Genomic DNA, 13027 nt, shown 5'->3' with positions numbered 1-13027 from the left:
CTTGTGCACACACATTCTGAATTCTCTGATGTGATGACACTATTACTTCAGAGAATGGGGCTATTAAAATATTTTGAAAACTCTCTTTGGGAACAGTTGAGAAAAATGTTTAGACAAGGCTTGAGAGAGTTATTTCTGGGAATACGACTCCCCAAATCCCCAGCTAGTGTGGCCAGTCAACTTTCTCAGCCTCTGTACTTAGTTAAAGTAGCATATGTTCATTAAAACGTTTTTGGAAAGGCATATCTTTCCAGATGCAGGCAAAAGCCTTCAGAAATCTTGAGGTGGTAAAAAAAAGTGATGGCTTTCAGAAATGTTTTTTTGTTAAAGAGGCAGTGGTAGATTTGCAATGTTGGAAGTCTCATGTGCTTACCATCAGTGCTTTGGATGAGTATGAGAACCCATAATCTGCAAAAACCCTTTGGAACTGGAAGCCCCAGTCTTTGGCTTCTGAGAATCTCGCAAGGCTCTTTTTCTGCAAAATATGGTTCAAAGTCACTTCATAGGCCAAGCAGTAACTGTCATGTTTGAAGTGGGGAAATACCTAACTTTGGACACTCAGAAGCTAGAACATGCATATCAAGGATTTAGTCAGTGTCAGCACTAGAAATTGTACAAAGTATGCAGGTAATGTGACCTTAGATCTTGGCATCTAAAATCATATTTAACATTGCCCTTGAATCATTTCTTTCATTTCTGTTTTGTCTACTATGCATTTCCTGTTCCATTCCTAGTCTCACATCAGCAATGTTCACAGGAACACACAAATAGCTCATGGTGTTCTCAGTTGTAAATGAGATAATGGTAATTGTTGCTTGAATCAGCAATTGCTGAAGATAAGCTAAACATGACTGTGTTATTTATTGGCTACTATTATACTTTAGGTATAAGAGAAGTCAATAAACTCCAAAAGCCTAATTTATTTATTTATTTATTTATTTAGCGCTGTAGATTTATCTGTTTTATATTTTGTTAAATACTTTGCATTGCTTAGCACAGTAATTCCCAAACTTTGGTGATCCAACTGTTTTGGACTTCAACTTTCAGAAGCCACAGCCAGCTTGGTCAGTAGGTCAGGAATTCTGGGGACTGAACTCCTAAATATCTGGAAGACAAAAGTTTGGGAACCACTGGTAGCATTATAGTATGGGTATTCAGGTATACTCCATTGTCTTCTGAGAATGAACTATTCTTTTCAACATGTTGGATTTTTCAGTGCATCTGTATGTGTTGTCATACTGTTACTATGTGTGTGCAAGCACAAACCAAGAACTAGAAATAAACCACACACCAAGAGTATATCTACACTGCCCCCCTTAATCTGGAGTATTATGCTCTGGAGCTGCCCCAGGTTGATATGATATGGGCCAAACATGTCCAGATGGGCCACTAGGTGACACTGCAACACACCACTGGCCCATCCCTCTTAGTGCCAACTGCAGCCTTGCCAACCAAGCAGCTCCCTGCAAGAGCCTGGCTGTCACCATCATCACTTCTGCTGAGGCCAGAACAGAGTGCCATGCCATGTGGTCACCAAGAAGGAGGTCACTCTGGCCTCTCCTCATTGATCACACTGGTGTCCCATTCTGACCTCAGTAGAAGTGATGGTAACGTCTAGGCTCTTGCAGGGAGCTGCATGGCCCGGTAAGCTGCAGAGGTGGCAGCTCCCAAAAGAAACCATCTCCTTCCCTCTGCTGCTCAGTGCAGAGTAAGGGAGACGACACCACATTTGCTATCTGGACCACTGGGTACGGCTGAATTAGACCCAATCCAGCTGTCCAGAGTGCCAAGAGAAGCAGAGGCACTCCAGAGTTTATTGGAAACTGGGTTCTCTTCCTAAGGTTTGAGAGGAGGTCCCCTCACACTGGGTTAATGGCTTAAAACAATGGTTTTGCTACAGATGTGGCCCCAAGTCACAAAGCATATAACATACATATGTGTAACATATCATCAAGGAATTCAGCATTTGTAAAGTTGATGATTCCCCACTCCTCAACTGTATTTAAAATGGCAGACAGAAGAAAGTGACTATCTTACCAATGGAGTATCCCATTTATTTAAATTTAATTGAATATTTATTTTATTTGCTGTTAAACCTACACAAGTAAAAGGCTAAATCCTTTTACAGTCCGCCCTCCCCTTACGCAGGGGATCTGTTCCGGACACACACACCCCATGTAAGGGAAAAAACGTGGGTGCTCAAGCCCCATTCAAGTAAATGGGGCTTGTGCCTGTGGCAGCCTGTGGTGCACGCACCTGCTTATCCCAGCATGTGGAGTGCGGCTTCCAGCATATGATGGAAGCCACGTAAGAGATGCCTGCTCTTTAACCTGGGATTTTTGCATTTCCTCATGCATTTTGTAATTTGGAAAGAGGGCTCTATCCTGGGAAGTGCTCTGAGCCTTATCACACTGCACTGTTATAACTCTGTTATTCCATTTTAACTGCCCTAGTAACATCTTGAGCCCTGGTGGTGCAGTGGTTAAATGTCTGTACTGCAGCCACTCACTCATAAACTGTAAGGTTGTGAGTTCAGTACCATCCAGGGGCTCAGGGTCGACTCAGCCCAGCATCCTTCCGTATGTCACTAAAATGAGTACCCAGCTTGTTGGGGAAATTAGCTTACACATTGTAAACCGTTTAGGGAGTGCTTAAGTGCACTAATACTTGTAGAAAAGTACTTGCTATTGCTGTCTTATGGAATCCTAAGATTTTCAGTTTAGGGGAAAATATTTAAGATTCTGAGCCAGAGAGCTCTTGGGCCTCACTAAACTACAAACCCCAGAGTTCCACGGGATATTGTTAAGGATGTTGACATGGCAGTTAAAGTGGAATAATAGCACTGTAACAGTATAGAGTGATAAGGGTATCAATGGATGTTGTGGTTGCCTCATTTCCTTTGCCCTGCTTCCAAAGCAGTTCCTGCTACCTGACTGAAATTAACTGGTGGTTAGTTGTTTCCTTGACAAAGTATAGGAAGCTTTGTTACAGCAGGTCAGTGCATTTAACCCAGTATTATCTGACTGCCAGCAGCTACCCAAGCACTTTGGTGTGAGTCTTCCATATCTCCTTGATGCTTTCAGTCTGAGCTACCTGGGATTGAACCTGGACCCTTCTGCATGCAAAGTACTGAACTGCAACTCCTGTTTGGTGACCTTATAAACACATCTGGGGGGTATCAGGTTGGAAAATGTTGGTTTATGCAAACTACTTAATAAACTGCTCTTCAATTTAAAATGGAAAAGGCAAGTGATGAAGGTAATTTTAAAGGGTTGTTGCATGTGAGATATAGCAAAAAGGGAAACATATGAAGCCGCATTGAACTAAAACAAAGTTTTGGGGATCTAGGAACCTGCCAGATGCTGAGTCAGTTCATTGGCCCATGTAGGGCAGTGGTTCCCAACCTTTGGGCCTCCAGATGTTATGGACTTCAGTACCCAGAATTCGTGACTGTTGACCAAGCTAGCTGTGGCTTCTGGTAGTTGAAACATCTGGAGAGCCAAAAATTAAGAAGCACTGATTAAGGGCACTGTTGTCTCTGTTGTCACTGTTGTCAATAGTGGCTTTCCAGAATGTCAGGCAGGATTATATCATAGCCCTACCTGGAGATCTGTGGTACTTCCCAGTGGCTTCCCAGCCATGTATTAATCATGGCTGACCCTGCTTAGATTCTGAAGTCAGATTAATATGTTCAAGGTGATATGGTGGTACTCAGGGTGGGGCATGTTACCTCAATATTATCTTTTGCAGGAGGTGGGCAACTATGCCTGTTCTGGTGTGTGTACAATTGCCATCAATCCTCAGCATAGCTAATGATAAGAGAAAATGGGAGATGTAATCCAAAAACAACCGGAGAATCATAGTGAGGTCTACTGATAGGATGTTTCAGGATGGAATCTTCTCAGCCCACTGTGGAGATGCCAGGGATTGAATCTGGTTACCTTTAGAGGCACACCCTTTACAATATAACTATGGTGCAGCTCTTCTACTTTTGCCAGGATTCTGGTCACAGTTACCCTATAACTTCTTGATTTTCTCATTCAACCAAGGCTGACTTTGGGAGAAGAATCTCTTCATACTCACAGAATTGAATAGGCATTGGTAAAGCAGCCATTGTAGAAGACAACCTCTGTTTTGCATGTCTTTATAGGCTGGATGATTACAGAGGACAGGAGAACATTATGGGGAAAGGGGTGAAAATTTGTTAATTATTATCTGACATTTGGAGATGTGGGGAGAAATAAGGAGGTAAGATAGGAAGGACTATTTTTCTGTGATCTTAAAACAAATGCCTCTATTAATTGGGATTATTTTTTTCTATGTACAGATATTTCTCTTATAATGGTTTGATGGTTAAACAATGCAGATTAATTAATAAGGCCTGAGACTTTCCAAAAATGCTTTTAAAACAAAACCTCACTTTAATGTTTTAACACTGTCATTAAAATTAATAGAAATTGCATCTTAATAATCAGAGCACCAAAAAGATTTTATTGGGGAAATTTAATTAATGATTCCCAACTTTGTTAAATATGTTTGAGCTTCCAAGAAATATGAATTATCATAGTGCATGTGCTAAAAAAAACTGTCAGAAAATTGTGAACCAGTACAACATCAAATTACATTTGCCTGTTTATAAACATCTAAGAGGAATGATTTGCAACTTCAAATTTGGGTTCTGGTTGAATTTCATTAACATTCGTGGAAAGATGACCTGTTTTGAAGCAATAAATTTGGTTTATTAAGGCTGTAATTTAATGCTGTAAGCATTAAATAAACAATGTTGTATTTTACCTTGATGCTGCAGTATTTGTCAGTCATTTGAGAAACAGGATAAAGAGCTAAACAGGTTTGATGAGGTTTGCTTACACGGCATATACACACACGTCAGATTTTCACGTGCTGTGTAATCCAAAAGAAACGTGGAGATTTCACTACATGCTTTCAACAAATGTGAAAGTGAACAAGTTTAATAATGCTATGGACAATAGTTAGGCAGCTCTTCACTGATCCCTAGCCATGAATGACCCAGAAATATCCCAAAATTAATACCTTTTCACTGAGATTTTGCATCCAGTTCATCTTAAAAATCTCATAACCAGGAAATTCCAGAAGAATAGCATGTAGTACATGTTTAGTAGCATGGGGCACTTCCCTTAGTTAGAGGACAGAGCTGTGTGTGCCACATAATCTCTTTTACCACTCCCTAAGGTGGACTGGTTGGCACTCCGACGTCACCATCCCTCAAATAAAATTCAGCTGGCAATTCACTTCACTTCACCTGGAATGGGAAGGATTTTATTCTTTACCTCAGGCAGCGAGATGTGTTACAGTATTTCTGTTGAACAGCAACAACTAAAATAAAATGCACTTTTTAACATTAGTATGCAAAGGGATTTTGTAGCAGATTAACTGCAAAAGAAGTTGTAGCATCATTAGATTAGAATTTAAATTGGATTAGTAATTTAATGTGACATTACATTCAAATGAAAGAAGAGCTGCCCTTCAAACCTATTTAATAGTATCCATGTGATAATAATAATTAGCCTTTGTAGTGCATACCATGTGTTTTCTGTCTGTTTCATATATTTGCCCAGGTGGTGTAGTTAAATGCTAGTACTGTAGCCACTCACTCACAAGGTTGTGAGTTCAATCCCAGCCAGGGGCTCAGGGTCAACTCAGCCTTGCATCCTTCTAAGGTTGCTAAAATGAGTACCCAGCTTGTTGGGGGCAATTAGTTTACAGTTGTAAACCGCTTAGAGACTGCTTAGTGTGGTATGAAGCGGTATATAAATGAAACTTATCCCAATAAGGCACCATACACACTGCAGAATTAATCCAGTTTGACATGATTTTGATTGCCATGGCTCAATGCTATAGAATTGTGGGAACTGTAGTTTTGTGAGGCATTTAGCTTTGTCTGCCAGAGAGCTCTGGTGCCACAACTAACCACAGTTCCCAGAATTCCATATAACTGAGCCACAGCAGTTAAAGTGGTGTCAAACTGGATTACTTCTACAGTGTGGATGCAGCCTAAGTAATACAAAAGAACTAGAATACATTCCTTCCTGCTATATAACTTTGCAGAGAACTTGCAGAGAACCAGATAAAACTACAGCCCTATTTCATCTACGGAAGCTGACAAAAGAGGCATCTGAACTTTACTTCATCATTGGCAAAGGGCTGATTTCTTCCATTGCACTAAAGGGCAGCAGACTGAATTTATGAAACATGAGGGCAGGCTGCATGGGAGCTATAACTCTATCCTCCAAAATCTTGTGTCAGTCTCAGCCCTTAGCACCCGTTCTCTGAGGCAACTGCCTCACTCTGCTTAATTATAGAGCTGATCCTGATTCAGGTTGTTTACTAGCTATAACATTTGACAATACAGTCCACCCTTTGTATCCAGGGATTGTTTATCCACAGATTCAAGCATCCAGGGTTTTAATACACACTCACATACTCCAAAAAACAAAGTTAGATTTTGGTCCTGACACCAAACTCCAGGGGATAACAATGGTCCACTGTATTAAATGTTTAAGGTTTTTGTTTTGGGGGAATATGTTATTAGATAATCAATTATTTTTATTTGCCTTTATTATACAATGTTAGGTGGGAACTTTCAGGCTGGGTCATATTGCCTCTTTCCAAGTAAAGGCGGGTATATAAGGAAGTTGTCAGGTGACTGCTCACTAAGTACTGCCATTTTGTCCCGCTCTGGCATGGGCACATTCTTTTACTTCCTTGTCTTTCATGGCATTCTGCTATAAGGTCTATTAGCACTTATAGAGAAGGTTTAACTACCAATTTTGAATAGCACACTGCACCAAAGCAATAGTTAGAGCAGGGAGAGGCAGGCCCAGGGGCTAATATTGCATCCCTGGGATCATCCAGGAGCAAAACAGGACCCTTTCAGACCATGCAATTATAGCACTATGATTCCCCCTTATATGCCATGGTCCCATCCTATGGAATCCTAGGGAGGAGTATTTTAAATTCTCTCCCAAAGTGCTCTAGTGCTTCAACAAATGACAAACTTCAGGATTCCATAGGATGCAGCCGTGGTTTTTAAAGTAGAATATAGTAATTTCTGTAGGGCGAATGAGACCATAGAATCTCAAAAAATGTCCTCTAAATGAGGAAAAGCAAACAAACCAGGGTACATCTGGCTGTGAAAAACCCATATCTTTGGTATTAAATGGTAAGAGGGAGCTACAACTTATAATGTGAATGGTTCTTCCTTGAGGCTTTTAAGGGAGGCAATTCCTCCATTCTTGGGGGCTGGAAAAAGAGGTACTTTAGGGAGCCTGGAGGAGTTGTGGGCTGCAAAAAGAACCCAGGGAGGGGCTGCAGTTTGTTCACTACTGGATTAGGGTAAGAGAGTGTAACTACTAAGGAAGTAGGAATGATCAAAGAGTTAAGGCAAACACTACCCCTTCCTTCCCCCCCCCCCCCAATAATCCATGGTTAGTCGCTTTGTCTGTAGCAAAGTACAGAAATTTATTATTTTAGTATTAACCTTTATTTATAAAGTGCTGTAAATTTATCCGAAATAGTGATACCTTTACCGGCCAGCCAAAATGCACCAAATACATGTTGCAAGCTATCACTGTTTTATGGATTTTGGATGTTACTGTAGTCCCCCCCAGGTCCTAAAATGGAGACAGCAGATTTGGGGGGGGGGGGGGGGAGGGCTGTTGGACATGCTGTTGGGAAAGAGAAAAGCATTTCCAGGAAGACTCTATGGAGCTTTCCTGAACTTGGATTCAATGCTTATGTTTAGGCACTTAATCACCGAGTTGCATATTGAAATGGCCAATCACATTTGCTGATTTGCATTCCTCAACATTTAACTATGGACACACCCAAATATAAAACTGTTGGGAGGGAAAGAGATACTCTAACAGGCAGATTCTGCACAAAATTTTCTTAAGAGGACACACTTTCAGAGCAAGTGCTCCAGATGTTTCATGAGCTGCAGAAAAAAGCTTGCTCCCTCTTGCATAGGCTTGTTGTCTCGCAGGTGTTTGCACAAGCTCTGCTCTTGCTACCATGGCTGCTGCAAATGTACATTACACACATGGGAGATTAATCAGGTGTGCCTTGCTGGAAACAAACCTCAGAACTGGGCCTGCACAAACAGGTGCATTGCACCCTGCTTATTAAAACAAAGAACTAATTTAGAGGAAAGGTACCTCTGCGTACAAGTAAATCTGACAGGATATATTCATGCTATGCACACAGCAATTACTCATGAGCTCAGTTACCTCCAGGAGGTAAGTGAAGAATAGCTGAGGATATTTGTGTAGATTTCTAGTACTGTATATTTCTACCAAGAGCCAACATGGAGACTAGGACTCAATTTGTAGCTTGGCCATAAAACTCACTGGACACATTACATACTCTCAGCTTCAAGGGAAAGCAATGGAAAACTTCTGAACCAATGTTAAGAAAACCTCATTCTTGGTTCACCTTAGGAAACAACTTGAAGGCACACAACAACAACAACAACAGCAAATATTCCTACCTGTGATATGAGATACATACCGATTTTTGCAAGCATGCCAATGACTTGCAGAATGAAGGAAGACCTGTCGGTATAAAGCCAGCATATAGGCTATGTGCACTGCATTGTTTTCAATTGAACAGAAGCTCACATTAGCTCCTCCATTTTCATCCAAGCAGCTCTACTCAAATGTTCATTGATTTGTTACATATATATCCTACTTTTCCATGTGTCTTTGGGCCCAAAAGACAGGCCAAAATAAGGCTACTTTGGGTCACTTTGGAGGTATGCTATTTAAATGACTGATGCAACCTAAGAGGCCAGAAGCTTCACCAAAGCGCGGCTTTGGCGTGGCTTCCATCTTCTTAGGACATATGCATCATTTAAACAGCATACTTCAAAAGTGACCGAAGCAGCTTTATTTTGGCCTGTCTGTTCAGGCCCTTTGTCTCCTGTTCCATTTTTATCCTCACAGTCCTGTGAGGTAGGTCAGCTGGAGAGAGGATGTCATTCAAGGTCATCTAGTGAATTTCATAGCTGGATCTCTCGGATCAGTCTAATGATTACACTGGTTTCCATAATGGAAAATCAAGGCTTCATGTTGTGCATCCTGGCTGTACCATCAATTGATGCACCGGGAAACAGAGAGTGTTTTATTGTATTTTTAACACACTTAAATACAATAAATACAATTTAATAACAAAATACCCTCTCTATGCAAAGAAAGAGAGCCATGGTAGCATAGTGGTTTCAGAGTTGGACCAGAACTCTAGAAGCCAGGGTCTGAATCCCCACCTGGCCATGGAAATCCACTGCATGATCTTGGGCAAGTCACACCCTCTCTGAGGGAAGCAAACACAATCTGAACAAAATTTGCCAAGAAAACTCCACGACAGCTTTGGCTTAGGGTTGCCATAACATAAATGTTGTGAAGACACACAACAACAACAACATAAAGAGGAAAAAAAATGTGTCCTGTGCAAACTCCTTTTGGTCGGCTGCAGTGGTGGCTTGTATCTGCAATATGTGGGAAATGAATTAATTCAGAGCACAATCACAGTAGATATATATCCTCCTCACACATACACTGGGCCTGTTAAGACTGCACTATCAAAGCATTCTGATTCCACTTTAATTGTTATGGTTCCATCCTATGGGATCCCGGGAGTTGCACTTTTTGGAGGGGAATTTAGACTTCCTCGCCAGAGGGTTCCTCTAGTGCTTCACCAAACTTTCAAACAGCAGGATTCCATAGGATGAAGCCATGGTAGCTCAAATGGAATTAGAATGTTATAACTGAGACAAAAGGGCCTATATCTCTCTGGCCTGAGGATGTGCATATGGAGAACTTGCAAGAGGGAACTCTGGGGAGGGGGAATCAAAGGATCCAAGGATGCATTGAAGAAAAAGAAGAGGGCTCTGCACAAACAGGCTGTTTCCCAAAAGCAAATAAGAACAGACTGGAACTTGAGCACTTTGCTAAAAACTCTCTTTCTACAACACTAAGGAGCACATCCTGAAGGGACTTCAAACATGTTGCAACAACTCTCCATGTGTTAGGATGCCAGGACAACACACCTCACAAAGGTAAGCAAGAGAAGAGAGAAACCCTGCAAACTTTAACTGCTGTGTTTATTGCTCTCTCTCTCTTTCTCTTTTCTATTTATTCTCCCCAAGAAACAGGATCCATAAGTGAGGCCCCACTTCACAGATGGCAGCAATGACCTGGGCAGCCCACCTTATCTTCTGTGGGGTGGTTATCAGAATCCCCTCCCCTTAGGTAGGCCTTTGAGCCTTCCAAGCGTCATATGAGACTCTTACACAACAGGTGAGCTGATTGATGCCTAAAGTGACACTGTCTTGTCATCCTTCTGTCTGTTGAGCCATTGTCCAAGGCACACCCTTGCTGGGAGGGACTGGTTAGCAACCTCACACATGTATTTTACTTCCTCTATCCTAGATATTGATCAATAAAAGCAATGACTTTGCCATGTTGTTGCTTCGGACTGATAACAACGGATCCCTTTCTCACACCCGAGTGTGATCTGCCTTCAGCTGCCCTCAGGATGGGAATTTGAGGGGGTGGAGTTTGATTGGCATTCTCAGTTTGATCAGGTATTTTGAGAGGGTTGTAAGACACTTGAATGGGTGCTTATGTCAGGATTGGGTGTGTGTCAGTGAGGCCTCTTACAAAGACCTTTCCAGTGGAGGTGAGGGGGGAACAGTAGGGATCGATCAAATAGGGTGCCAGAGGAATGGGTGGGCCAGAAGCATTCCTTCTGATTGACTCAGGTGGGCTTCCCCCTTTCCTAGGGTTTGGTTATCCTTTCAGTTTGAACCCAGAACCCTCTTGTCAGTGGGCCATGGCTGCTCAATGGCTGGAGTTGGGTGAATGTTTGGCAGGGTAGGGATTGGATCCTCATGATTTTCAGTGGTTTAGAGAGCAGAGTACAGCCTACATTTTGGCACATTTTGGAAAGTTCCCTTTACAGAATAATTATTTACAGCCTCAAAAATACTCTAATGATATTTTTTGACAATATGTTGAAAGAGAAAAGCCAGAAAGTGACCATAAAACCTAAATGAGGTAGAGCTATGTTGAAGAAAACAATTTGATTAGATTTGGAAAATGTTCTAAGTTCCTAGTGATTTCAAGTTCAGTTAAGCATGTACAAACATTCTGAGCCATGTTCCAAAACATCTTGACCTGTGCCGCTGATATGGTAACAGCTAGAACAACAAACAGATATAAAGAACAAGTGTGGCATGCATAGTTTGGAAATAATGTATGCTCCTTATGGGCAAGTTTGCATGTATGTCATAGCCCCCTGCTGATCAGTTGCTGCCACTGTATGTTTTTGTAAGAAGCCTATATGAAGTTGGTTTAATTGCTTGTTCAAGGCAGAAATGTGGGCTACCAAGCCAGAGTAACCCAGCACTGGGTCATTAAATAAACAACCGAGTTCTATCTACTTTCAAACTCCATGAACTTTAAAGGGTTTAAAAAATCCTCTTTAATGTTACCCGAAACTAAGTAAAATCGATTTTAAAAATCCCAACAGATGCTAAAAACCACACTTAAATATAAAGATCACACATGCATTGTAACTGTAAAAGTAACAAAGACAGTTAAAGTTAACACTAGAAAAAGTGTGATGCCATCCATCATTACATTACATTTGTAATGTAACTTTGGCATTGTGTGCCTTCAGGTCATTTCCGACTTATGGCTACTCTCAGGTGAACCTATCATAGGGTTTTTGTAGCAAGTCACACTCTCTCAGAGGGGTTTGTCATTGCCACCCTCTGAGGCTGAGAGAGTGTGACTTGCCCAGGGTCACCCCAGTGGGTTTACACAAGCTGGGATTTGAACCCTGGTCTCCAGAGTCATAGCCCAATGAACATCACTAGACCACACCGGCTCCCGTAACATGCCTTGATTACTGCAAAAAGAAATTAGAAGTTATTAGCTGTTAGTAATTATTTACGTCTAGTGTCTGGCTTTTGACATGTCATGCATTGGCTGCGATGGATGGATCTTGGTAGTCAGCCACAGTGCCTTTGAGTGTGTCAGGATGGGCAGCACTCAGTAGGTAACAGTGCAAGCTCAAGAGAAAAACAAAAAATGCGTGTGTTCAAACAAAATATTGGATGATGATCCCAAGGCAGCAATACCGAACAGGAAGGCAAAATACTGTGCTTCACTGCAACCCTGTGTGAACTCTGTCATAAAAGTTTACTAGGTAAGTAAACAGCTTTAGTTTCTGAATAATTTTCTCATACTTACTAAGCGTTTATCAGTTTAATCCCACCACTTGAAAAAGGGATTAATATTATGCAATGGAGATAAATCTGAAATCGTAACTTGCCGAGACTGACTTAGGCTCATGTAGTGTGCCTGGCTGAGGCTTCATTCCCATTAAGCTCTGACTTAAAACCTGGTTCAGTTTCCGGCTGTGTTGAAACTAGCCTGAACTAGTTGGGTCACTGGGGCTGCATGTTGTAACTTGATATTGAAGAGTAACCAATATTCTGGGAACTGGAGCTTGTTATGGCCACAAGAATTCCATAGCAGGGAGCCGTGGCACTTAAACCCGTCTCAAATTGGATTATTTTTGCAATGTAGATGCTGCCTTGGTGAGAATAACAGCACATCACAGGGGTGTAGAGGGAACCTGTTCAACTTTCCAGAAGGCCAGCACAATAAAAGGTCAATACAGGTCTGGATTAACATCACTCCTACCTTCCTAGTCTTATTGTTTAAGGTTTTGAGTTGTGTCTTCTACAGAGGCCTTTAGGAAAGCATTCCTTTCAGCTGGGCACACCAGTTATCTGTCTAGTTGCCTCAGTCTTCACTCACACAACCTATGGATCTATTTTTAAGTCCAACTGTGTCCCAGCTGCCAACTGCGCCACTCCCTTGTGCACAATACTCTTCCGCCGTGGTGACAAGTGGCTTCCATGCATTCACTTGGTGAATACACTCTGCGCTTTAGTCCAAACTTTAAAGGAACTATCCAA

The sequence above is a fragment of the Sceloporus occidentalis genome, unplaced genomic scaffold (genome assembly GCF_023333645.1).
Source record: "Sceloporus occidentalis isolate IW3139 unplaced genomic scaffold, rSceOcc1.0.p SCAF_5, whole genome shotgun sequence".
NCBI lineage: Eukaryota > Metazoa > Chordata > Lepidosauria > Squamata > Phrynosomatidae > Sceloporus > Sceloporus occidentalis.
Note: the sequence above shows the minus strand (reverse complement) of the source record.